Source organism: Mesoplodon mirus (assembly GCF_964341445.2).
Source record: "Mesoplodon mirus genome assembly, chromosome: 4".
NCBI classification, from domain to species: domain Eukaryota; kingdom Metazoa; phylum Chordata; class Mammalia; order Artiodactyla; family Ziphiidae; genus Mesoplodon; species Mesoplodon mirus.
In genome coordinates, this window is record NC_138979.1 from 83,141,593 (window position 1) to 83,167,895 (window position 26,303).

General features: G+C 43.9%; 1 protein-coding gene across 6 annotated transcripts in view; it reads right to left on the bottom strand.

The window, feature by feature from the left end:
* Positions 1 to 26,303, bottom strand: part of LOC309803026 (kelch-like protein 25) — a 106,553-nt gene that overhangs the window by 31,567 nt on the left and 48,683 nt on the right. The window contains exon 3 of one of the 6 annotated variants that reach the window (XM_082618898.1): positions 19,571 to 19,903. The exons of the other annotated variants lie outside the window; for them this stretch is intronic. The gene's annotated coding sequence lies outside the window, so the exon portion shown is untranslated. Of the gene's footprint in view, positions 1 to 19,570; positions 19,904 to 26,303 lie in introns of those variants that run through there. 6 annotated transcript variants of the gene reach the window in all.

The following is a 26,303-nucleotide window of genomic DNA, read 5'->3' on the forward strand; positions in this document are numbered from 1 at the left end:
AAATCTACCAACAACAAATGCTGGAGAGGGTGTGGAGAAAGGGAGCCCTCTTGCACTATTGGTGGGAATGTAAATTGATACAGCCACTATGGAGAACAGTATAGAGGTTCCTTAAAAAACTAAAAATAGAACTACCTTACGACCCAGCAATCCCACTACTGGGCATATACCCAGAGAAAACCATAACTCAAAAAGATACATGCACATCAGTGTTCATTGCAGCACTATTTACAATAGCCAGGTCATGGAAGCAACCTAAATGCCCATTGACAGACAAATGGATAAAGAAGATGTGGTACATATATACAATGGAATATTATTCAACCTTAAGAAGGAACTAAAATGGGTCATTTGTAGAGACGTGGATGGATCTAGAGACTGTCATACAGAATGAAGTAAGTCAGAGAAAAACAAATATCATATATTAATGCATATATGTAGAGTCTAGAAAAATGGTACAGATGAACTGGTTTGCAAGGCAGAAACAGAGACACAGATGTAGAGAACAAACATATGGACACCAAGGGGGGAAAGTGGCAGGAGCGGGTGGTGGCAGTGGGATGAATTGGGAGATTGGGATTGACATATATACACTAATATGTATAGAAAGGATAAGTAATAAGAACCTGCTGTATAATAAATAAATAAATAAAGATGCCAATATTCCCCAAATTAATCTACAGATTCACACAATCCGTATCAAAAGCCCAGATGGTTCCTTGCAGAAATTGACAAGCTGATTCTAAACTTCATATGGGAATTCAAAAGACCCAGAATAGCTAAAACAATCTTGAAAAAGAAGAGCAAAGTTGGAAGACTCACACTTCCCAGTTTCAAAACTCACTACAAAGCTATGGTAATCAAGAGAGGGTATTACTGGCTTAAGGATAGACATGGAGATCTGTCCTCATGCCAGAAGAATAGAATTGAGAGTCCAAAAATACACTCTCACATTTATGGTCAATTGATGTTTGACAAGGGTGCCAGGACTTTTCAATGTGGAAAGAACAGTCTTTTCAATAAATCATACTGGGACAACTGGTTACGTACATGAAGAGAATGAATTTAGACCCCCTCCCTTCCTCACACCACACATAACAACTAACTCAGAATTAATGCTAGACCTACTGTAAGAGCTAAGAAAAAAACATGGGATCAAATCTTTGTGACTTTGGTTTAGGCAAAGCCTTCTTAGTTGTGAAACCAAAAGCACAAATGACAAAAGAAAAAATACATAAACTGGGCTTCATCAGATTTTAAAACTTTTGTGCCTCATAAGATACCATCAAGAAAGTGAAAAGACAACACACAGAATGGGTGACAATATTTGCAAATCATTAATCTGACACAGGAATTTTATCTAGAATATATAAAGGACAGTTACAACTCAATAATAAAAAGACAACCAAATTTGACAATGGGCAAAGCATCTGAATAGACATTTCTCCAAAAAAGATATATAAATAGCCAATAAGCGTGTGAAAAGATGCTCAACCTCATTAGTTATCAGAGAAATGCACATCAAAACCATACACAAAAAAATGAGATATCAATTCACACTCACTAGGAAGGCTATAATAAAAAAAAAAAACAGATAAGTGTTGAGGAGGATGTAGAGAAATTAGAACACTCATGCACTGCTCCTGGGAATATAAAGTGATGCAGCTGCTTTGGAAAATGTTCTGACAATTTCTCAAGTGGTTAATCATTGTATACTGATACTTGCTACAAGGATAAACCTTGAAAACATCATGCAAAGTCAGAGAAGCCAGTCACAAAGGACTCCATTTATTATTTTGTATTATTCCATTTATACAAAATGTCCAGAATAGGCAAATGCTTGGAGACAGAGTAGATCAGTGATTGCCCAGGACTGGTGGAGGGGAAGGGGGGGTGACTACTCACGGGCATGGAGTTTCTTTTGGGGGGAATGAAAATGTTCTAAAATAGACTCTGATGATGGTTGCATAACTCTGTGAATATACCAACAGCCATTGAATTGTACCCTTGGTGTGGGTGAATTGTACAGTATGTGAATTCTATCTCAATAAAATATATATATTAACAAGGAGGCAGGAGGAAAGTTTCGTCAGTGATGGATATATCACAACAGTGATTGTGATGATTTCACAGATGTATCCATATCTCAAAATTTATAACATTGTACAATTTAAATACATGAAATTTATTGTATATCTATTATACCCGATAAAGCTGTTTCTAAAAATCACCTACAGTGAGCATCTAGAAATAAGCACAATTCACATTATGATATATCCTTCCAATCTCTTTTCTATGAACACACACTTTATTTTACAAAATGGGGTAACCCTGCTTTTTTTCCCACTTGGTACTATATCCTGAGCATCTTTCCAAGTCATTAAATACTTATTAAATATTTAATGGCCACATAGCCTTTTATGTTCAATGATGCAGTAAATTTATTCCAAACAGCGGAATCCCAGATGATCCTTCTGAGCCTTTCTGGCTGCAGGGGCCCCTCTTCTGCCCCAGCTGGGACAGGCTTCCAAGCCCCCATCCTCCGCTGGTCCTGGCCTGGCCTCTCTGGAAGGGACCTTCAGAACAGGGCAGGCCCAGACAGTGATAAGCAGGCTTTTGGGGTCACGTGTCCTCCCGAAAATAATTGCAAAACAATCTTGCATTTTTAAGTTGATCTCTAAAATGGTGTCACAAGTTTAATAGTTACAAAATATAAAATTTGGGACACAGTATTTACGTGCTTTAAATAGATTTAGGGCTGAAGATTTAAGCTGTTTGCTTCATAGAAAATGTCCACCATGTAACCTAATTAGCAAAGCCAATCCTTACTGGCAAACTGGCCAATTCGGAATTTGTTTCTACCAGAAAATATTTGATTTTGTTTTTTAAAGTTAAATAAAAATTGTTAAACTACATCCCAGTGACAATACTCTCTTTTTTTTTTTTTTTTTTTTTTTTTGCGGTACGCAGGCCTCTCACTGTTGTGGCCTCTCCCGTTGCGGAGCACAGGCTCCGAACGCACAGGCTCAGCGGCCATGGCTCACGGGCCCAGCCGCTCCGCGGCATGTGGGATCTTCCCGGACCAGGGCACGAACCCGTGTCCCCTGCATCGGCAGGTGGACTCTCAACCACTGCGCCACCAGGGAAGCCCAACACTCTCATTTCTGAATTATGATTCAAGCCAAGAATTGTATAGAGAGGTAGATAGATAGGGAGGTTACTAGGACAGATGGATGGATGGATGGATGGATGGACGTGTGGACAGACAGACACACAAAGATGGGGAACCCAGCCATGCTTTTGTCAGTTGAATTCCAAAGGCATGGGCTTCTTTCATAAACTTGAGCTTTACTGTCAACCTCGTCCTCAGTGCCGGCTGTTTTTAACGCATCCCTTGGAGGCTCTGGCAGTTTTTGTACTCTGGGCCATGCAGCATAATGAGTTTCAGGAGGAGGGAGAGTCGTGTCTTTCTTTTGTGGAATGAAAAGACGATGGAGGCAGGGAGGTGTGAAAGGAGGAACAGGGGAAAAGTGTCTGCCCCAAAGCTTCCCTGGGGTTGGGGACCAGCCACTTCTCCTGACGGGGCTTCCGGCTGTTTCCCCATCACCACCAGAGTTGGGAGCCCCAGCTTTTACCTGGACAGAGAGGCCCCCCGAATTGCTCGCCCTGACACCAGCTCACACTGCGTGACCCGCGAGGTCTTCTGGGAGAAGACCCCTGAGGGGCGGCCGGGCCCCTCGATGCTGGGTGTGCGCTGTGCACAGTATGGACCCAAACACTCTTCTCTCAGTGCCAGACGGAGGCCTGGGCCTGAAGGGGACAGGGCTGCCGGCAACACAGGGCATCCCTCTTCTTGGAGGTAATCAGTCTTCCATGGAGAAAAGTTTCAGAATCAGGAGCCAGAGCAAGTTTCTTAAGACTCTGCACACTTTCCAAGCAGGAGCTGAGGTCCTGTGATTGCAGTAACTGTTGGCTCATGAAACGAAAATCCGGGCCGTGGCAGGAGGGGGAAGCAGGTGTGCCAAGAAGAGGGAGATCATGGCCTCTGTACTCAGCCTCCCAGTTGGCTCGGGGCTTCCTGGCAGCCAGGGCTCAAAGGGAAACATGTATTTCTAATGGAGTTTCCTTTGACCCACCCCCCCCCCAAATTCTGGAATGCTTTCTCCTTTCTAATAATGGTTTTCCCTAATACATACACAAAAATTACTCAGTTGGAACCTTACATGGGGCAGAGGATGTGGACATTGTTGAAGGAAATCTGTAACCTCTTTATCTTCCTGAGGAGTAAAGGGACCTTCTGGAGGAGGGTCACCACATACAAGGCGGGCTGTGACCTGGGCCCCAGCTGACCTGACTCCCAGTGTGTCCCCCCTACCCTGTGCTGTGCACCCTGAGGGCTCAGCCAGTGGGGACAACACACACTGTCTGGGAGGCCTGACCGGTACCCTGGAGCACAGCTCAGACTCCCGCTGAGTCTGAGGGGCCAGAGGCAGCCAGGACGGCGTGACCCACCCGGAACATCACCCAGAGCATCAGTGCGCAGCCTGGAGAGCAGAGGGGCAGCTGGAGCCTCAGCCGGCCCGTCTTCGAGTCATGACTTCCCAGCCGAACTCAGCAGCCCGGGCTTTGGGGTATCGTTTCTTCTCTTGTGTTAAAATCTCATGTCTCTCCCTGAGAAGCAGGGAGCTGGAGAGCAGAAGAGACAAGACCCTCATAGGAGCGTGGAGATGTGACCCAGAGCGCCAGCATCCCCTCTGTGAAGCCGACACAGGTAGGGCTGTCTGAAAGTTATTACAAAGCTGAAATGAGCTACCGTGTGGCAAAGAAGCTGTCCAGTCTCAGAGCCTGCCTCCCCCTCAGTGCTGGTGTCTGGATGAGTCTTGCGGGTGGGGACTCCTCTCCTGGTTCCTCACCACGGCGGGACTGCTTGGGCGGGACCACCCTGGGTGTTACAGGTGAAGCAGTGACAAGTCTACCTGCAAACTACTTTAGAGCCACGGGGGCCTGGCTGTGGGTGGAGATGTGATGTGAGCACATGGGTGGGGCCTGTCACCCACAGGGAGGGCTGGACCCTAGGGGGATGGGAACCCACTGGAGCCAGTGCCTGGCTTGGGGTTGGTGCCCCATACATCAGATGAATTAGCTGATTGTACAGTGCAGGGGTGTCTGGAAGCTTCTTCTGGGATCCCACAGCAAGGCTCCTCCTCCCCCTTAGCCGCAGAAGGGCCAGGAAAATGGTCCAGTCTTACCCAATTCAACTCAACAAACCAGTTACTGAGCGCCTGCCTGCGGGGACTGCCCCCTGGGCGCGTTCAGACTAGAGTGTGTGTAATTAACCCCGTGAAGGGCTGACCAGCCCTCTTTACAGATGCAGGATCTGAAAGGCAGTGAGGTTGCCCGATGGCGCACTGCTGATATGTAGAGTCTGAAAGAGCCGCTGCTCCCCTTCTCTGCTGTGAACCCAGGGCCCTGACGTCCAGCTGCAGTGCCCAGTTCAGCCCCAGGCCCAGAGCAAGTCTCCCGCAGCTCAGGGGGCGGGGAAGGCCAGGGGACACCAGAGGGGCCACGGGAAGAGTGAAACTGTCCAGGTCTCTATGGGACTTTACCACATCCCGGGAACCCTCAGTTCCAGGCAAACCAGGACAGCTGGTCGCCCTGGACATGGGCACAAACTCCCCAGGCTCTCTTAACGAAATCCCAAATTCTCTCTGAGGAAATCCCATCCAGGCCCACACACTCGGTGCCGTGGCTCCCCATTCCCACGCAGGTACTGGCCACTGTTGCTTTGCTCTGCTCAGCTTTCTTCTGAAGGCAACCCCTGGCCTCTGTAGTCCACCTGAAAAAAAATGCCCTAAACTAGACAGGGCAGAGATACCTGGAGCTCCAGGTGACAAGCAATCTCCCTTGGATGGCTGGAGGGCCCGAGGTCTGTGTCCCAAGGGCATCCTAAGTTCCCCTCAGAGCTTGAGGCTGAGAGGGCCCTCCTCACCCCCAATCTCCCCCAACCCAACTCGTTTTTTAAGGAAAGAAAATACACGTTCTTATTTAAAGCCCTTTAATTATCCTTCCAGGTAGGTGAAAGGATCCTTTATTTTACAGATGATATAAAGTCTCAGACAATATCTTGCCCAAGGCGAGGCTGTTGAGGGGAGCGATGCCAGATTTCAATCTGGATCCACTTGGCTTTGAAGCTGGAGTCTCTTCTGGTGCAGACCCTGCCCTTTCACCTCAAAGCCTGTGTCTTCTCCATTAAAACTACACGGCACTCTGACCTCCAAAACCACTCTGGAGTATAATATGGCCCAAAGCATTGACAGGAGAAGGAAAAAGTGATGTGTGCAAAAATGTTCATGGTGATTGAACTGATAACCACTAACCTAGAAACCACATGTAAGAATCGGCCACATGGGCACGTGCAGGGGGACAGACTGAGCTGTGGTGGGATCTGGGCACAAGGAAAGGGCATCACGCTTGGCCAACAGGAACCACAGGGAAAGGATCGTGATGGCCCAGCTTTGCTGAGTGTTTCCTGAGGGCCGGGCACTGTCTTAGGACTTTGAGTGTCTAAGACTCATTTGTGTTCAGTTCTCCTAAGGACCCAGTGACATGGCCACTCATGACGTTTTCTATTTTTACACATGTGGCAGTTGAAGCACAGGGACCTTAAGTGTCTGGTCCAAGGCCAGAGTGTGTGAGAGCCACGGGGTCCTGTCTGTATGGAGCAGCAGGCCGCGGAGACACACAAAAGCCAAACAGTATGAAAGCTGGTCCTGCAGAGGGTTATCCCAGGGCCTGGCGTCAGATGGACATGTATCTAGAGGAGGTGAATAGCACGTGGTGTGAACTAGTTCCCCTCCTCCGTTTAGATCTTTTACAATCATTTCTTACAAAGGTGGCGGGGGATCCCTGGCTTGGGTGAGCAACTGGAGGCCAGGTGAGTGGATACAGAAGGATGGTGGGCCACAGGGATGCAGCACGATCCCACCTGCAGGCTCTGCCCTGGCCGTCTGGGGGAGGAACTTGTGGCTCTGGCTGGTCCTCATGTCCTCGATCTGGGAAATGTGATCCTGGGCTCCCAGCAGTCACAGCTGGCACTTCTCTGACCCAGGGTCCAGGACTGGCCTCCCTTGGTCAAGGAGGATAAGGCTGGAAGGGAACCCAGGAGCGGCTCTTGCAGCCATGGCCTGGGAGCACAGAGGGTCAGGAGGGGAAGGCTCAGTGTGTGAGCACAGCTCTGGGACCCCTGGATGGAGTGGCTGGTGCTTGGGCACATAACCTGAAGTCTGGCTGGGGCCCCTGCAGCAGTGCCACACGAGCCGGCGGGGAAGAGAGTGACCCCCGCAGCCAGTGAGAGTAGCCCACCCCAGTGCCTGCCCAGTCCCACCCATTAGGGTCCTGGAATGGACCTGAGGCTGGGCAGACCCTGCCCCTCCTGCACCAGGACGCCAGGGGGGCAGGAGGGTTGCTGGGGCCTGGGCTGAGGGCCCTGCAGAGGCTGTAGCTGCTGGACATCCCTCAGTGAGCCGGGGTTGTGGGCTCTTGTCCAGATGGGACCCTCTAGCTCTGTGCGGGACTCTGTGTCCCTCGGCTCACCCTGGGTCAGGGCTTTCTAACATTTTCCGTGCTCTGACCCTTCTGTGGACTGCTCGGGGGGAATGTTTTTAAATACATAAAATACAACACCCAGGCCAGCAAAGGAAGCTTGTAGTATGTTTGCCTGGGCTGCCATAACAAAGTACCCCAGATGGGGTAGCTTAAACAGCAGGAACCTAGCATCTCACAGCTCTGGAGGCTGCAGGCCCAAGATCAAGGTGTCAGCAGGACCCACTGTCTTCACACCAGGGCAGGGTCTGTCCAGGTCTCTCCTGTCTGCTTACAGTTCCTTGGCTTGTGGTGGCATAACTCTAGTCTTCACATGCATTGCCGTGTGCATGTCTGTGTCCAAACTTCCCCTCCACCTAAGGACACCAGTTGTAACAGATTAGGGGCCAGTGTGAGCTCGTCTTAACTAATTACATCGGCAAGGACCCTGTCTCCAAAGAAGGTCACATTCTGAGGAACTGGGGGTTAAGTCATCAACATATGAATTGGGGGACACAATTCAACCCATAACACCTAAAATATACTAAAAAAAATGTTATATTAATAGTAATATCCATGCTCCTTTATTAACACATTAAGTAAGGCGATCTAGTGGCTGGTCTAAGAATCACTGTAATTTGAAGATGGTAATGAGTGTATGTAGTATTTCAAGATATCTATGACTATAGTGTCATATGAAAATATCCAGAGACACCAACCTGGGGACTGCTGATACCGGTGGAGTGGTTGCCTACTTCCTAGTTGAAGAAAATGCTAAATGTCAGAGCTTCCTGAAAATAAGGGTGTAATTCTTTCCCATCCAAGTGCATGGGCCCCTGAATTTGATCCCGAACCCCAGTTTAAGAAGGCCTTAGGTCTCTCCAGGCTTCATCTTGATGGCTAATAAGGCAGAGCCCAAGCCCTAGTCACCAACAAGGCAAGTGAACATCCGTGCTGAAGAGTCTCCCCAACCTGCCTGGCTTGGGCAGGGCCACTCCAGCAGGTGCCGTGGGCCCGGGACTAGAGGTCAGGTGGCTGGCTCTGGCCCGGCTGCTGGAGGGGCAGGAAGGCAGCAGGAGATTGGCCCCCATCAAGAAGTCCACCTGTGTGTTTCAAGAATGTTCCCCCTCCAGGGACTTCCCTGGTGGTGCAGTGGTTAAGAATCTGCCTTCCAATGCAGGGGACGTGAGTTCAATCCCTGGTCAGGGAACTAAGATCCCACATGCTGCAGGGCAACTAAGCCCATGCGCCACAACTAGAGAGCCCGCGTGCTGCAACTAAGACCTGACGCAGCCAAAAAAAAAAAAGAATGTTCCCCCTCCTGAAGGAGAGAGGCCGGTGGGTGGAGCCATCGGGGCTGGGGGGCTGGGACAGGATGGAGTTTGCAAGTTTCTTGCTGTGCGAAATACCCACCGAGACGAACCAAAGCTCTTTCCAAGCTGCGCTTATTAAAGACAATCGCTGCTTAAAAGGCTCCTTTTTTTTTCCTTTAAAGTCTTTATTGAATTTGTTACAATATTGCTTCTCTTTTTGGTTTCTTTGGCCCCGAGGCATGTGGGATCCTATCTTCCCGACCAGGGATTGGACCCACACTCCTTGCACTGGAAGGCAAAGTTTCAACCACTGGACCACCAGGGAAGTCCCAAAAGGCTCCTTCTATAATGGAAAAGAATCGAAAAAATATATAGATATATACATATATATATGTATAACTGAATCACTTTGCGGTACACCTGAAACTAACACAATATTAGAAGTTAACTATACTTCAATTAAAAACAAAAAAGCTCCTTCTTTCCCCACTATGATTTACAGGCTTGGGTGTACCAGGAAGCACGTCCAATACTTTCACCCTAAACATCTTTGCTGTAAGAATTTTTACCATATAACTAATTGGCCATAAGGCAATTTTGCTGTAAAAGATAAAATAATGAAAAATAAGAGAGGAATATTAAAAAGAACATAATAAAATATGAGAAATGAATAACAAAATTAAAAACGTTGTGAAATACAAAATATTTGAATACATTTAAAATGTGTGTAGATTCATGGCAATACTGCACAAAAAACTGATTTTATTTTGTGAGTTGTATCTAAGCCCTGGTCTTCCAAGTCATAGTATTTTATATATATATTTTTTGCTTATTCATCTGATTTGTTGACATCACACTTCTTTTTCACTAAAATTTCTTCCTTCATTAAGAAAGTATGTTTTCCAAGTACTAAGAGCATATTCATAGCTGAGCTCTGTATTGTGTTGTGAAAGCCTCTTTCACTGCTCTTTTGTTTTTGGCATTTTTGTCATATGTCTGCTGATAGACGTTCCAAAGTTCTACGGGAAATGTGGGTTCAACTCTGGGCCTTCAAATCACCGAAGGATTTATGAACTGATATGTTATCATTTCCTAGTATAGCAGGCAGTGTGGCTTTACACTTTGTTATTTCACACTTCCAGTAAGTTTCATCACCGTATTTCCTATCACGTCCATATACATAATGGTTATCATCCACTATTTTAAGACCCCTGCATCTACCCGTCACTGTATAGGCTATTATGAAAATGCTAAATGCCAGAGGTTCCTTAGGATTACATAAATCCTAAGATTTATGTAATATGTAATGTAAATGGGAGTATTGTGTTAATGGAGAAATGGAACCAAACTGTCAACCAGTTATTTTATCTTTTACAGCAAAATTGCTTTATGGCCAATTAGTTAGGCAGTGAAAATGCTTGGGACAAAGATGTCGATGGCAAAGATTCTTACGGAGAAAGTGCCCAAAACCGCCAGGAAGGCCCTTTGGACCAGGGAGGGCTGGCTGAAGAGCAGTTAGGGGAGGAAGTCAGTGCCCCTCCTCGCCCTGGGAGGAGGAGTGTTTAGTGCTTTACAGAACGTGACCATTGTTAAACCTCTATCAGAGAATCAAATGGTTTATCCAAGCCTGCACACAGATGAGAGAGCTGGGACCCAAACCCAGCGGGCCTAGCCCCAGAGACCATGTTCTGCTCACTGCAGCCTGGTGCCTTCTACCAGTGTGAGCCTGTGGTGAGCAGCTTTAACCTCTTGGCCTGTTTCCTCACCAGCAGGAAGAGGACAAAGATGACCACCTCCCAGGGGGTCACTGTGAGGATTAAAGGAGGCAGTTATGCAAAGCACTGGTCAGGGGGCAGCAGAGTTGCAGCTGACAAATGTTAGTATGCACGCAAGGGCCAGGCTCTTGAAGTGGCCTGATAGCTGGGCACTCATGTCTCGCTTCCCCAGCTCAGAGAAGGGGGGAGCAGGTCGGTGTAGGCAGGTTCCACTCCACACCAGGTGGAAAGATGGAGAGGCTGCTATTGTCTCTCGATAGCCTCCCTCCCCTTTGCTCAGCAATAGAGGTTTACTGACACTTCCCAGCCTCCCTTGGGAGTGTGCAGAAGTTATGTGTCCTTAAAGAGGCTTGCTAGTCATGTCATCTTCTTCCTTTCCCTCTGGCTGGAATGCAGATGAGATGACAGGGGCTAGGTGGCCATGTTGGGCTAGGAGGTGGAAGCCTGCATGGAAGCTGGCAGAGCCACAAGATAGAAGGAGGCTGCAGCCAACCCTATGCAGCCACTCCAGCCTTGGCTTGTTTACACTCACGTCACGGCTGCATAAACGAGAAATACACCCTTACTTCCTGTCTGGACTGTTTCTATAGCAGCCTAACCAGAGGCTGAACTCAAGTGACCAGATCTCAGGCCTGGGAGGAGGTGGTGCTTGCCTTGGCTGTTCTCACCACTGCAGCAGGAGTGGACAGTGTGATGTAGCCGGGGTGTCCCTCCCAGGGATGGGCCTGGGGGCTGTGAAGGGCATCTCTGCTCTTGGCTCTTCTACCAGCACCATACTTTTGAGATCCACTCATTCATTCAGGTGATGATCAATTTTATGAGAAATGTGCTGTAATACCCCTACTTCAGCACCTAAGGCATTTCTTCACAGTGTTAAAGCCCAGTTTCGGCTCTGGGGGCCTGCACACTGCTGAGGTATAGAGCAGAGGTGCCCTCACCCAACTACCGGGCTGTCCACCGAGGGGCCCCTTGAGATCAGATCACAGACACTGCCCAGTGGCGTGTCTTGCCTGTGCCTACAATTTTTTTTTAATTGAAGTATAGTTGATTTACAATGTGGTGTTAGTTTCAGGTATACAGCAAAGTGATTCAGCTATGTATGTATATATATATTTTTTTCAGATTATTTTCCATTATATGTTACTACAAGATATTGAATATAGTTCCCAGTGCTATACAGTAAATCACTGTTGCTCATCTATTTTATGCATAGTAGTTTGTATATGTTAATCCCATACTTCTAATTTATCCCTCCCCCACCTCTCCCTTTCCCCTTTGGTGACCATAAGTTTTCTACATCTGTGAGTCTGTTTCTGTTTTGTATATAGATTCATTTGTATTATTTTTTAGATTCCATGCAAAAATGGTATCATATCATATTCGTCTTTGTCTTACTTCACTTAGTATGATAATTTCTAGGTCCATCCATGTTGCTGAAAATGGCAATATTTCATTATATTTTATGGCTGAATAATATTTCATTGTGTATATATACCACATCTTAAACCAACCATCCATTGATGGGCACTTGGGTTGTTTCTGTGTCTTGACTATTGTAAATAGTGCTGCTATGAACACTGGGGTGCATTTATCTTTTTGAATTAGTTTTCATCTTTTCTGGATATATACCCAGGAGTGGGATTGCTGGATCATATGGTAGCTCTATTTTTAGTTTTTTTAAGGAACCTCCATACTGTTCTCCATAGTGGCTGCACCAATTTATATTCACACCAACAGTGTAGGAGGGTTCCCTTTTCTCCACACCCTCTCCAGCATTTATTATTTGTAGACTTCTTGATGATGGCCATTCTGACCTGTGTGAAGTGATACCTCATTGTGGTTTTGATTTGCGTTTCTCTAATAATTAGTGATTTTGAGCATCTTTTTATGTACCTGTTGGCCATTTGTATGTCTTCTTTGGAGAAATGTCTATTTAGGTCTTCTGCCCTTTTTTGGTTGGGTTGTTTGTTCTTTTCATATCAAGTTGTATGAGCTGTTTGTATATTTTGGATATTAACCCCTTGTCATTTGCACTGTTTACAAATATTTTCCCCCATTCCATAGGTTGTCTTTTTTTGTTGGTGGTTTCCTTTTTTGTGCAAAAGCTTTTAAGTTTGACTAGGCCCCGTTTGTTTATTTTTTCTTTTATTTCTTTTGCCTTGGGAGGCTGATCTAAGAAAATATTGCTACAATGTATGACGGAGAATATTTTGCCTATGTTCTCTTCTAGGAGTCTTATGGTGTCATGTCATATTTAGGTCTTTAAACCATTTTGTTTAATTTTGTATATGAAGTGTTCTAATTTGATTTATATGTAGCTGTCCAGCTTTCCCAACATGATTGCTGAAGAGACTGTCTTTTCTCCACTGTATATTCTTGCCTCCTTTGTTGTAATTGACTGTAGGTGTGTGGGTTTATTTCTGGGCTCTCTATTCTGTTTCACTGAACTTTATGTCTGTTTTTGTGCCAATACTACACTGTTTGATTACTGTATCTTTGTTGTATTGTTTGAAATCTGGAAGGGTTATGCCTCCAGCTTTGTTTTTTTTCCTCAGGATTGCTTTGGCAATTCTGGGTCTTTAGTGGGTCCATGTAAATTTTACAATTATTTGTTCTGGTTCTGTGAAAAATATCATGGATAATTTGATAGGGATTGCATTAAATCTGTAGATTGCTTTGGGTAGTATGGCCATTTTAACTATATTAATTCTTCCCAATGCAAAAGCATGGGCTATCTTTCCATTTCTTTGAATCATCTTCAATTTCCTTTATCAATGTTTTATAGTTTTCAGCATATAGTTCTTGCACTTCCTTGATTAAGTTTATTCCTAGGTATTTTTTTTAATGTGACTTTAAACAGGACTTTTTACTTTCTGATATTTCATTGTTAGTGTAAAGAAATGCGACAGATTTCTTATCCAGATAATCTTGTATACAGATTAATCTTGAATCCTGCTACCCTCCTAAATTCATTTATTCGTTTTAATAGTTTTTTCAAACATCTTTATTGGAGTATAATTGCTTTACAATGGTGTGTTAGTTTCCGCTGTATAACAAAGTGAATCAGCTATATGTGTACATATATCCCCATATCTCCTCCCTCTTGCATCTCCCTCCCACCCTCCCTATCCCACCCCTCTAGGTGGTCACAAAGCACTGAGCTGATCTCCCTGTGCTATGCAGCTGCTTCCCACTAGCTATTCTACATTTGATAGTGTATATATGTCAGTGCTACTCTCTCACTTCATCCAGCTTACGCTTCCCCTCTAGTAGTTTTTGTGTGGAGTTTTGGGGCTCTCTATATGGAGTATCATGTCATCTGCAAATAGTGAGTTTTACCTCTGTCAATTTGGATACCTATTATTTCTTTTTATTGTCTGATTGCTGTGGCTACGACTTATACTATGTTGAATAGAAGAGATGACAGTGGGCATCCTTGTCCTTTTCCTGAATTTAGTTAGCAGGCTTTTAGCTTGTCACCATTGAATGTCATATTAGCTGTGGGGTTATCATAAATTGCTTTGTTCCCTCTACACCCACTTGGTGAGAGTTTTTATCATGAATAGATGTTGAATTTTATCAAATGCTTTTTCTCTATCAAGATGATCATGTGGGTTTTGTCTTTTCTTGTTAATGTGGCATATCACACTGATTGATTTGCACATGTTGAACCATCCTTGAAACCTGGAATGAATTCAACTTGACCAGGGTGTATGATCCTTCTTATGTATTGCTGAATTTAGTTAGCTAATTTTTTTTATTTTAAATATCCCTATATTTTTATTAGTCTTATTTATTGATTTTTTTTCATTGCAGCAGCAGTGGGGGAAAAAAGTAAAGTTTCTCCACACACAAAGGGTGTCCAATTGACAGAAGTTTATATGCCAAGGATGTCTTTCCGTTGCTGAAAATTTCTCAATGTGCTTGTGCTGGCTGAAGGAAGCCCCAGCAGGATGCTGCGGTGAAACTTTGAAGTGAATTCTGGTGCCTGGGACCAGCCCAGCATGGGCCAGGAGGCATGTTGGAGAGGAATCAGCCCTCCCTGCCCCCACCTGGCAGTTGTACCTGGCTCAGGAACGTTTGAGAAAAAGTTGTCAAGTCCCCTGTTCCTGATCCCCAGCCCCAATCCCAGGCCAAGAAATGTTTACCAGAAGGATCGGGACCATGCCATGTGCCTGGGGATACGAGTCCCTGCCGCCCAGCGATCCTGATGCGTCCTGCTCACTAGGCTGCCGGTTGCCAAGGTTTGCTAATATTTTGCTGAGGATTTTCACGTCAATATTCATCAAAGATATTGGCTTCACAGAATGACTTTGGGCTTGTTCCCTCCTCTTCAATCTTTTGGAAGAGTTTGAGAAAGACTGGTATAAGTTCTTCTTTGTATGTTTGGTAGAATTCCCCAGTGAAGCCGTCCAGTACTGGACTTTTGTTTGCAGGGAGTTTTGGGTTTTTTTTTTACAGATTCTATTTCACTTCTAGTGACTGGTCTGTTCAAATTGTTTCTTCTTGACTCAATTTTGGCAGGCTGTATATTTCTAGAAACTTGTCCATTTCTGCTAGGTTATCCAGTTTGTTGTCATGTAACTGTTCATAGTATTCTAGTATTTTTTTTTGTGGGGTTTTTTTGTATTTCTGTGGTATCAGTAGTTATTTCTCCTCTTTCATTTCCTATTTTGTTTATTTGGGTCCTCTCTTCTTTCTTCTTGGTGAGGCTGACTAGAGGTTTGTTCATTTATCTTCTTTAAAAACCATCTTAGTTTCATTGTTGTTTTTTTAATCTCTATTTTCTCTCTGATCTTTTTATTTCCTTCCTTCTGCTGACTTTGGGCTTTGTTCTTTTTCTAATTCTTTTAGGTGGTAGGTTATGTTGTTTGAGATTTTTTCTTATTTCTTGGGGAAGGCCCGTATCACTATGAACTTCCCTCTTAGAACTGTTTTGCTGCATCCCATAGATTTTATAAAGTTGTGTTCTCATTGCCATTTGTCTCAAGGTATTTTCTGATTTCCTCTTTGATCATTACTAGCATGTTGTTTACTCTCCATGTATTCGGTTTTTTCCTGTGATTGATCTCCAGTTTCATACCGTTGTGTTCAGAAAAGATGCTTGAAATAATTTCTATCCTCTTAAATCTGTTGAGACTTATTTTGTGACCTAATAATGTGGCCTATCCTAGAGAATGTTCCATGTGCACTTGAAAAGAATGTGTATTCTGGTTTTTTTGGATGTAGTGTCCTGTAGATATCAAGTCTAACTGTTCCATTGTATCATTTAGGTTCTCTGTCGCCTTGTTGATCTCCTGTCTGGAAGATCTGTTCTGTACACTGATGCCAGTGGGGTGTTAAAGTCTCCTACTATTATTGTATTCCCATCAATTTCTTGCTTTATGACAGTATTTGTTTTATATATTTAGGTGCTCCTGTACTGGGTGCATATATGCTAAGTGCAATATCCTCTTCTTGTGTTGATCCCTTTATCATTATATAATGTCATTCTTTGCCTTTTAACGGACTTTGCTTTAAAGTCTATGTTGTCTGATATGAGTATTACGACCCCCACTTTCTCGTCATTTCCATTTGCATGAAAGCTTTTTCCATCCCCTCACTTTCCATCTGTGTGAGTCTTTCACTCTAAAGTGAATCTCTTGTAGGCAGCATATTGTAGGTTGTTTTCTTATCCAATCTGCCACTTGATGTCTTCTGATTGGAACATTTAGTCTATTGACTGATAGGTCAATTACTATCAGTAATTACTGATAGTAATTACTGATAGGCATGCACTTATTGCCATTTTAAACCGTTTTCTAGCTGATTTTGTAGTTCTTTGTTCATTTATTATTTTTCCTTTTGTGGTTTGATGGTTATGCTTGCGTTCCTTTCTTTTTGGCTTTTGTGAGTCTATTGTATGCTTTTCCTTTGCAGTTACCAAGGTTTTCAAGTATGTTAACTCATAGCTATATTTACTTGCGTTAGACTTACAGTCATAAAAGTTCAAACACATTCTAAAAGTTATAATCACTTCTACAAAAATTTTTTGATTGTATTTTAATGTATGTACTGGTTTATATAAATGATCTTAATCCTCTTATGTAATATGCCTTTCCCATTGTGATTTTCCCTTTCCTATAGATTCTTGCTTTACTATTTAGAGAAGATCTTTCAATGTTTCTTTTTGGTTAGGTTTAGTATTGCTGTATTCTTTTAGTGTTTGCTTGTCTGATTCTTTCTTTCTCCTTCTAGCTAAATGATAATCTTTCTGGGTAGAGTATCCTAGGCTGCAGGCTTTTTTCCTTTCAGGATTTTGAATATATCCTGCCACCCGCTTCCAGCCTGCAAATTTTCTGCAGAGAAATCAGCTGATAGTCTTATGTGGGTTCCCTTGTAACTGACTGTTTCTCTCTAGCTGCCTTTAGAGTCCTCTTTAACTTTTGCCATTTTAACTATGATATATCCTGGTGTGGGTCTGTTTGGGACTTTCTGTGCTTCCTGGATATGTTTCATTTTTTCAGGTTGGGAAGTTTTCAGCCATAATTTCTTCAAATACATTTTCGATCCCCTTATTCTTCTTCTGAAACCCCTATTATGTGTAAGTTGGCAGGTTTTATATTGTCCCATACATGTTTTCTTCCCTTTTTCACTTGTCTCTTTGTCTGTTGTTTTGATTGGGTGATTTCCATTATTCTATCTTCCAGATCATTTATTCACTGTTTTGCATTTTTAGTCTGCTGTTCACTGCTTCTAGATTGGTTTTTATCTCAGCAATTGTTTAATTTTAATTGGTTCTCCTCTTTATAGTATCTAATTTTTGTTACAGTGATCTGCATTTCTATCAATAACCTTTCTTAATTACTTTTTTTATTACCTCCTCTTTGAACTCTGGGTCTAGTAGACTGGTGGTCTGCTTCATTATTTGTTCTTTCACAGGATTCCTCTTGTTCTTTTAATTGGGATTAGTTCCTCTGCTTTTTCATTTTATGTTTGTCTCTACAAATTTAGAAGAAACTACCTACTGTGGCCTTCAAGGGGTGTTTTTATGTGGAGCATCCCTGTGTAGGCTGTGTGAATCCAATATTTTTGGTGCAAGGGCTGTTTTTGGAATGGATGCCAGCCTCGTCTTTCTCCAAGGTGTGTTGGCCGTTGTCCCCTTGACAGGTGGTGTGTTTGATGTTGTGGTGTTCAGGGCCTGCAGTGGGATGTTGGGAAGGGCCTCCTCTTTAATCTGTGGCTGTCACAGCCCTGTGTCCACATTCTTGAGTTTATGGTTCATAATAGCTGTGAAAATGTGTGAAAGGGGAGCAGGTGAACATGAGCATTAGCATTTGTGTCGTGATAACTGATGCTAGCCACTGGAGTATTGATGCCTGTCTTAACACTGCTTGTGTTATTTTCACACAACTGAGTGTCAACTGGGGGTTCACAGCACACAAAAGAACACATGGAAATCAATGGAATTACATCTTCAAGTTAGAGTTCACCCACGCATTTTTCAGGAAAAAAGTACTCAGGATTCTATGCATGAGAATCAGTATAAAGGCTTCTGCTGCTGAAACAATCAATCTGAGGACACGAAGCCCTCTCCTCTGCGTGCTTGCGGGTGCTTGAGGAAGGTGAATCTCACTCAACCCCCCAGAGGGGCAGACTGTGAGCCCTGGCTGGTGGGGTGGAAATCAGTCTGCTTGTGCCTTCATGTCCCACAAGACTGGTCCCAGCACCCAAAGAAAGCAAGATTTTTCTCAACTCTTTTATTAAGTTAGAAACAGATAAAAGCAACACAACTTTTGGGAAAAGCACCACTGCGAGGTCCTCTGTGCTGTGAGATCTGTGCTTAACTTGGCTCAGCAATGCAACAGGCCACAGGGGCCCCTCCAGGCAGTGTGGGCTCTGGACCTGGGGCTGCTGCTTCCCCACCAGCCCCAGGGCCTCCCCAAATCTCAGGCAGAGCCATCTCCTGGGACCAACCACCTGGCTTCTAGGTGGCTGAGATGAAGCACCAAGAGAAAGAGGTCGGCCTCTCATACAGGTGGGTCTGTGGGGTCCAAAGAACCCAGAGATGTGCCTTCCACTTTCGGCTTTTTCCCAAGTGGCAGCTGATGGCCTTGCACTGGGGCAAGCGAAGGACCAGCCCAGAAACTCTAACACTAGGTGTGAGGAGGGCCGCTAGCAGGAGCCAACCCCCTCCAGAACCCCAGATGCGGAGGTTGTACCTATGAGGTACCCAATGACTTGGGAGGTGGAAAAAATGAACAAATGGTCGGCAGTTTTCTTGGGACCGTTGTTTTTGAGCTCAGGGGGCAAAGGGGCCAGATCCCATTACCAGCTGGAAGGGCAAGATGTCAGAGGACAGCGGGCACTGGATGGGGGGCCGGCGTCATGGGCCTTGTCATCCTCCAAGTTGAGATGTGTCCAGCCCTGGTGGGATCTATAGTGGGCACCCTGGAGTCCCTCTGTGGTCCCCAGCTCATATCTGCTGCTGGTCTTGGAGGGTAGTGCCATGTTCTAGGGTGACCATGCTCCTGTCAGGAGATGGGGTCATTGCTGCCTCTTGGGCTGGGCTCTGAGGGGAGGTGATGGGGCATCTCCACGTGCATCTGCACCTAGGCACAGTATCCTGGGGCATAGCTGGCCTGACCAGGAGGTGGGTCTGGGTGTCATTTGCTAATGGAGACTGGTGGGTGTCACTGAAGGGTTCCCTCCCTTAATGTGCTTTCTCCACAACACATTCTGCTCTCAGCCCCGATGCACCTGTTTCCCAGAGGCCTGGGACATCATCTGTGGGGAGACATTACAACACCAATAGGGAAGCCCTGAGCCAAAGACCATGCTGTCAGTGCTGCCACCCCCACCCCTTCAGGGAACCCCCACCCACCCACCCAGCCCCCCCATCCCAGTCCAGAACTTGCTGAAATAGGCGACCTCAAAGCTCTGCAAACGTGTCCTTCTCCCCGAGGCTGAGGGAGTCCTGGCATCTGTCCACGCCCCCCTTGAAAGGTCCTCTCCCCGGCAAACCACTGCAAAGCAGGAAAGGCCTCGGCCAGACACACAGGGCGCTGGAGACGGATTTTCTTCTCTGAAGCTCAGAGCAGCCCCTGAAGCCGCCCAGAGCTGGAGGGGCTGACTTCTGGCTGCTCGGAGTACTGGCCTGGGGCCGGGCTGAGCTTCCTGCCATGGCAGACAGGGTCAGGGCCACCGTGCAACAGTGAGGGCTGCAGCCGTGGGGTGGGGAGAAACACACAGCGTCTGTGGAGGAACGAGAGAGAATGTAAATCATGCCGACAACATTCTGTCCTAACCTGGAACCAGATGATGATCAAGAGGCCACAGGGAAGGGCTGGAGCTCAGGCCCTGAGTGGAAGGCCTGCGTGTGAAAACGGAGCTCTCTCGTTTACCAGCAGTGCAGCCCTGAATGGTTCCGCAACCTTCCTGAGGCATGCTTTCCTCACCTAGAATATGGGAACTACTCATGGGTCCATTCAGCCCCTCCAGCCATGTGCACCTGAGCACCCTCAAACCAGCAGGCACTGTGCCAGGCCTGGGGAAACACGAAGGGCAGACACAGCTACTGCTGTCTCCATGGATCATCCTTCAGTGGGAGAAACTGCAGGCTTGTACAAATAAAATGTATACAGCCATCACACAGTAACAAAAGAGCTTTATGTTAAAAATAAAAATTTAGAGATTAGAGAGCCATTTCACACTAGGAATGCTTGTCTGAAGTCCTGGGTGAGAGGCCTCTGTACCGGCAACCTATGAACAAGTGAAACTGAACTAAGCGCAAAGGAAAAAAAGGAGCCAATAAAACATGGAAGAAAGTAGCATATAAAACAGTGATTAGAGGAGATGGAGACAAGATGGCAGAACAGAAGGATGTGAGCTCACCTCTTCTTACAAAATCACCAAAATCACAACTGCTTAACAACCATTGACAAAAAAATGCTGGAACCTACCAAAAAACATATCCTACATCCAAAGACAAAGAAGAAGCCACAAAGAGATGGTAGGACAGGCGCCAACTGCAATAAAATCAAATACCATGCCTGCCAGTGGGCAACCCACAAACTGGAAAATAATTATACCACAGAAGTTCTCCCACAGGAGTGAAAGTTCTGAGTCCCACATCGGGCTCCCCAGCCTGGGGGGTCTGGCAACGGGAAAAGCCCCCAGAGAATCTGGCTTTGAAGGTTAGTGGGGTTTGTTCACAGGAATTCCACAGGACTGGGGGAAACAGAAACTACACTCTTGGAGGGTGCAGACAAGGACTCATGCAAAGCAGGACACAGAAAAAAGCAGTAACCTCATAAGAGCCTGGGCCAAACCTACCTGCTGATACCGGAGGGTCTTCTGTGAAGGCGGGGGGCTGTGGCTCACTGTGGGGACAAAGACACTGGCAGCGATAGTTCTGAGGAGTGCTCATTGGCATGAGCCCTCCCAGAGGCCACCATTTCCTCACTATGACCTGGCCCCACCCAACGGCCTGTGGGCTCTAGTGCTGGGACACCACACGCCAAACAGCCAACAAAGTGGGAACACAGCCTCACCCATAAGCAGGTGGGCTGCTTAGAGTCTTCCTGAGAACACAGTTGTCCGCTAAACACACCCCTTGACATGGCCCTGGCCACCAGAGGGACAAGACCCAGCTCCACTCACCAGTGGGCAGGATCCAGTCCCTCTCACCAGGAAGCCTTCACAGGCCCCTTAGACAGCCTCATCTACCAGGGGGCAGAGAGCAGAAGCAAGAAGAACTACAACCTGTGAAACAGAAACTGCAGTCACAGAAAGCTAGACAAAATGAGATGGCAGAGGAATATGTCCCAGATGAAAGAATAAGATTAAACCCCAGAAGAAAAAGTAAGTGAAGTGGAGACCGGCAGTCTACCCAAAAACGAATTCAGAGTAATGATAGTAAAGATGATCCAAGATCTCAGAAAAAGGAGGTACAGATCGAGAAGACACAAAAAATGTTTAACAAAAACTTAGAAGAACTAAAGAACAAACAGAGATGAACAATATAATAACTGAAATGAAAAATACACCAGAAGGAATCAATAGCAGAATAACTGAGACAGAGGAACAGATAAGTGAGCTGGAAGACAGAATGGTGGAAATCACTGCCACAGAAGAGATTAAAGAAAAAAGAATGAAAAGAAATGAGGACAGTCTAAGAGACCTCTGGAACAACATGAAACGCACCAACATTTGCATTATAGCGGTCGCAGAGGGAGAAGAGGGAGAGAAAGGACCTGAGAAAATATTTGAAGAGATAATAGCTGAAAATTTCTCTAACATGGGAAAGGAAACAGTCATCCAAGTCCAGGAAGCACAGAGAGAGTCCCAGGCAGGATAAATCCAAGGAGGAACATGCCGAGAGACATAGTAATCAAAGTGACAAAAATTAAAGACAAAGAAAAAATATTAAAAACAACAAGGGAAAAACGACACATAACATACAAGGTACCTCCCATAAGGTTACCAGCTGATTGTTCGGCAGACACTCTGCAGGCCAGAAGAGAGTAGCACCATATATTTAAAGTGATGAAAGGGAAGAACCTACAACCAAGAATACTCTACCCAGTAAGGCTCTCACTCAGATTCGACAGAGAAATCAAAAGCTTTACAGACAAGCAGAAGCTAAGAGAATTCAGCACCACCAGACCAGCTTTGCAACAAATGCTAAAGGAAATTCTCTAGGTGGAAAAGAAAAGGCCACAACTAGAAATAAGAAAATTACAAATGGAAAAGCTCACCGATAAAGGCAAACATACAGTAAAGGCAGGAAGTCATCTACACACAAATATGATATCAAAGCCAGCAACTGTGAGAAGGGGAGAGCACAAATGCAGAATATTGGAAATGCATTTGAAATTAAAAGAACAGGAACTTGAAACAATCTTGTTTCTATATAGACTGCTATTTCAAAACCTCATGATAACTGCAAACCAAAAATTACAGTAAACAAGAAAAAGGAATCCAACACAACATTAACGTTAGTCATCAAATCACAAGAGAACAATAGAGGAAGATAAAAGAACTAGGAAAACAAATCCAAAACAATCAACAAAATGGAAATAAGAACACACATATTGATAATTACCTTAAACGTAAATGGATTAAATGCTCCAACCAAAAGACAAAGACTGGCTGGATACAGAAACAAGCCCCATATATATGTTACCAGAGACCCACTTCAGATCTAGGGACACATACAAACTGAAAGTGAGGGGAGGAGAAAAGGCAAATATTAACAGCCATAAAAGAAGAAATCAACAGTAACAATAATAGTGTGGGACTTTAACACCCCACTTTCATCACTGGAGAAATCATCCAGACAGAAAATCAATAAGGAAACACAGGCCTTAAATGACACATTAGACTAGATGGACTTAATTTATAGAGTATTCTGTTCAAAAGCAATAGAATACACAGTCTTCTCAAGTGCACATGGAACATTCTCCAGGATTGATCACATGCTAGGCCACAAAGTGAGCCTCGGTAAATTTAAGATAATTGAAATCATATCAAGCATCTTCTCCAACCACAATGCTATGAGATTAGAAATCAATTACAGGAAAAAAAAACTGTAAAAAACACAAACATCTGGAGGCTTAAACAATATGCCACTAAACAACCAATGGATCACTGAAGAAATCCAAGAGGAAATCAAAACATACCTAGAGACAAATGACAATGAAAATACGATGATCCAAAACCAATGGGATGCAGTAAAAGCACTTCTAAGAGGGAAGTTTATAGCAATACAATCTTACCTCAGGAAACAAGAAAAATCTCAAACAACCTAACCTTACACCTAAAGCAACTAGAGAAAGAAGAACAAACAAAACCTATAGTTACTATAAGGAAAGAAATCATAAAGATCAGAGCAGAAATAAATGAAATAGAAATGAAGAAAACAATAGAAAAGATCAATGAAACTAAAAGCTGGTTCTTTGAGAAGATAAACAAAATTGATAAACCTTTAGCCAGACTCATCAAGAAAAAAAGGAATAGGGCTCAAATCAATAAAATTAGAAATGCAAAAGGAGAAGTTACAACCAACACCACAGAAATACAAAGGATCATAAGAGACTACTACAAGCAACTATATGCCAATAAATTGGGCGACCTAGAAGAAATGGACAAATTCTTAGAAAGGTACAATCTCCCAGACTGAACCAGGAAGAAACAGAAAATATGAACAGACCAATCACAAGTACTGAAATTGAACTGTGATTTAAAAACTAACAAACAGAAGTCCAGGACCAGATGGCTTCATAAGCAAAAGCAAATTCTATCGAACATTTAGAGAAGAGTTAACACCTATCCTTCTGAAACCAATCCAAAAAACTGCAGAAAAAGGAACACTCCCAAACTCATTCTATGAGGCCACCATCACCCTGATACCAAAACCAAAGATACCACAAAAAAGAAAATTACAGGCCAATATCACTGATGAACATAGATGCAGAAATACTCAACAAAATACAAGCAAACCAAATCCAACAATACATTAAAAGGATCATACACCATGATCAAGTGGGATTTATCCCAGGGATGCCCGGATTCTTCAATATCCGCTAATCAATGTGATACACCACATTAAAAAACTGAAGAATAAAAACCATATGATCATCCCAATAGATTCAGAAAAAGCTTTTAACAAAGTTCAACACCCATTTATGATAAAAAGAAAAAACTCTCCAGAAAGTGGGCATAGAGGGAACATACCTCAAAATAATAAAGGCCATATATAACAAACCCACAGCTAACATCATTCTCAATGGTGAAAACCTGAAAGCATTTCCTCTAAGATCAGGAACAAGACAAGGATGTCCACCCTCGCCACTATTACTCAACACAGTTTTGGAAGTCCTAGCCACGGCAATCAGAGAAGAAAAAGAAAAGGAATCCAAGTTGGAAAAGAACTGTCACTGTTTGCAGATGACATGATACTATACAGAGAAAATCCTAAAGATGCTACCAGAATACTACTAGAGCTCATCAATGAATCTGGTATAGTTGCAGGATAGAAAATCGATATGCAGAAAACTGTTGCATTTCTATACACTAACAACAAAACATCCAGAAAGAGAAATTAAGGAAACAATCCCATTTACCATCACATCAAAAAGAATAAAACACCTAGGAATAAACCTACCTAAGGAGACAAAAGACCTGTACTCTGAAAACTATAAGATGCTGATGAAAGAAATCAAAGCCGACACAAACACATGGAGAGATACACCATGTTCTTGCATTGGAAGAATCAATACTGTCAAAATGAGTATACTACCCAAGGCAATCTACAGATTCAATGCAATCCCTATCAAATTACCAATGGCATTTTTCACAGAACTAGCACAAAAAATTTTTTAAATTTGTATGGAGACAAAAAAGACCCCAAATAGCCAAAGCAATCCTGAGAAAGAAAAATGGAGCTGGAGGAATCAGGCTCCCTGACTTCAGACTATACTACAAAGCTACAGTCATCAAAACAGTATGGTACTGACAAAAACAGAAATATATAGCTCAATGGAATGGGATAGAAAGCCCAGAGATAAACCCATGCACCTATGGTCAACTAATCTATGATCAAGGAGGCAAGAATATACAATGGAGAAAAGACAGCCTCTTCAATAAGTGGTTCTGAGAAAACTGGACAGCTACATGCAAACGAATGAAGTTAGAACACTCCCTAACACCATACACAAAAGGAAACTCAAAATGGATTAAAGACCTAAATGTAAGTCCGGATACTATAAAACTCTTAGAGGAAAACATAGGCAGAACACTCTTTGACATAAATCACAGCGATATCTTTTTCAATCCGTCTCTCAGAGTAATGGAAATAAAAACAAAAATAAACAAATGGGACCTAATCAAATTTAAAAGCTTTCGCACAGCAAAGGAAACCATAAACATAAAGACAACCCATAGAATGGGAGAAAATACTTGCAAAGGATGCAACCGACAAGGACTTAATCTCCAAAATTTACAAACAGCGCATGCAGCTCAATATCAAAAAAACAAGCCAATCAAAAAAGGGGCGGAAGACCTAAATAGACATTTCTCCGAAGAAGACATACAGATGGTCAAAAAGCACATGGAAAGATGGTCAACATAACTAATTATTATAGAAATGCAAATCAAAACTACAATATCACCTCACACCAGTCAAAATGGCCATCATTGAAGTCTACAAACAATAAATGCTGGAGAGGGTGTGGAGAAAAGGGAACCTTCCTACACTGTTGGTGGGAATGTAAATTGGTACAGCCACTATGGAGAACAGTATGAAGGTTCCTTAAGGAACTAAAAATAGAACTACCATATGATCCAGTAATCCCACTCTTGGGCATATAGTTGGAGAAAAACATGGTTTGAAAGGATATATGCACCCCAATGTTCATTGCAACGCTGTTTACAACAGCCAGAACATGGAAGCAACCTAAATATCCATTGACAAATGAATGGGTAAAGATGTGGTATGTATATATAATGGAATATTACTCAGCCATTAAAAAGAATAAAATAATGCTATTTCCAGCAACATGGATGGACCAGGAGATTATCGTACTAAGTGAAGTAAGTCAGATAGAGAAAGACAAACATATGATATCGCTAATATGCAGAATCTAAAAAAATG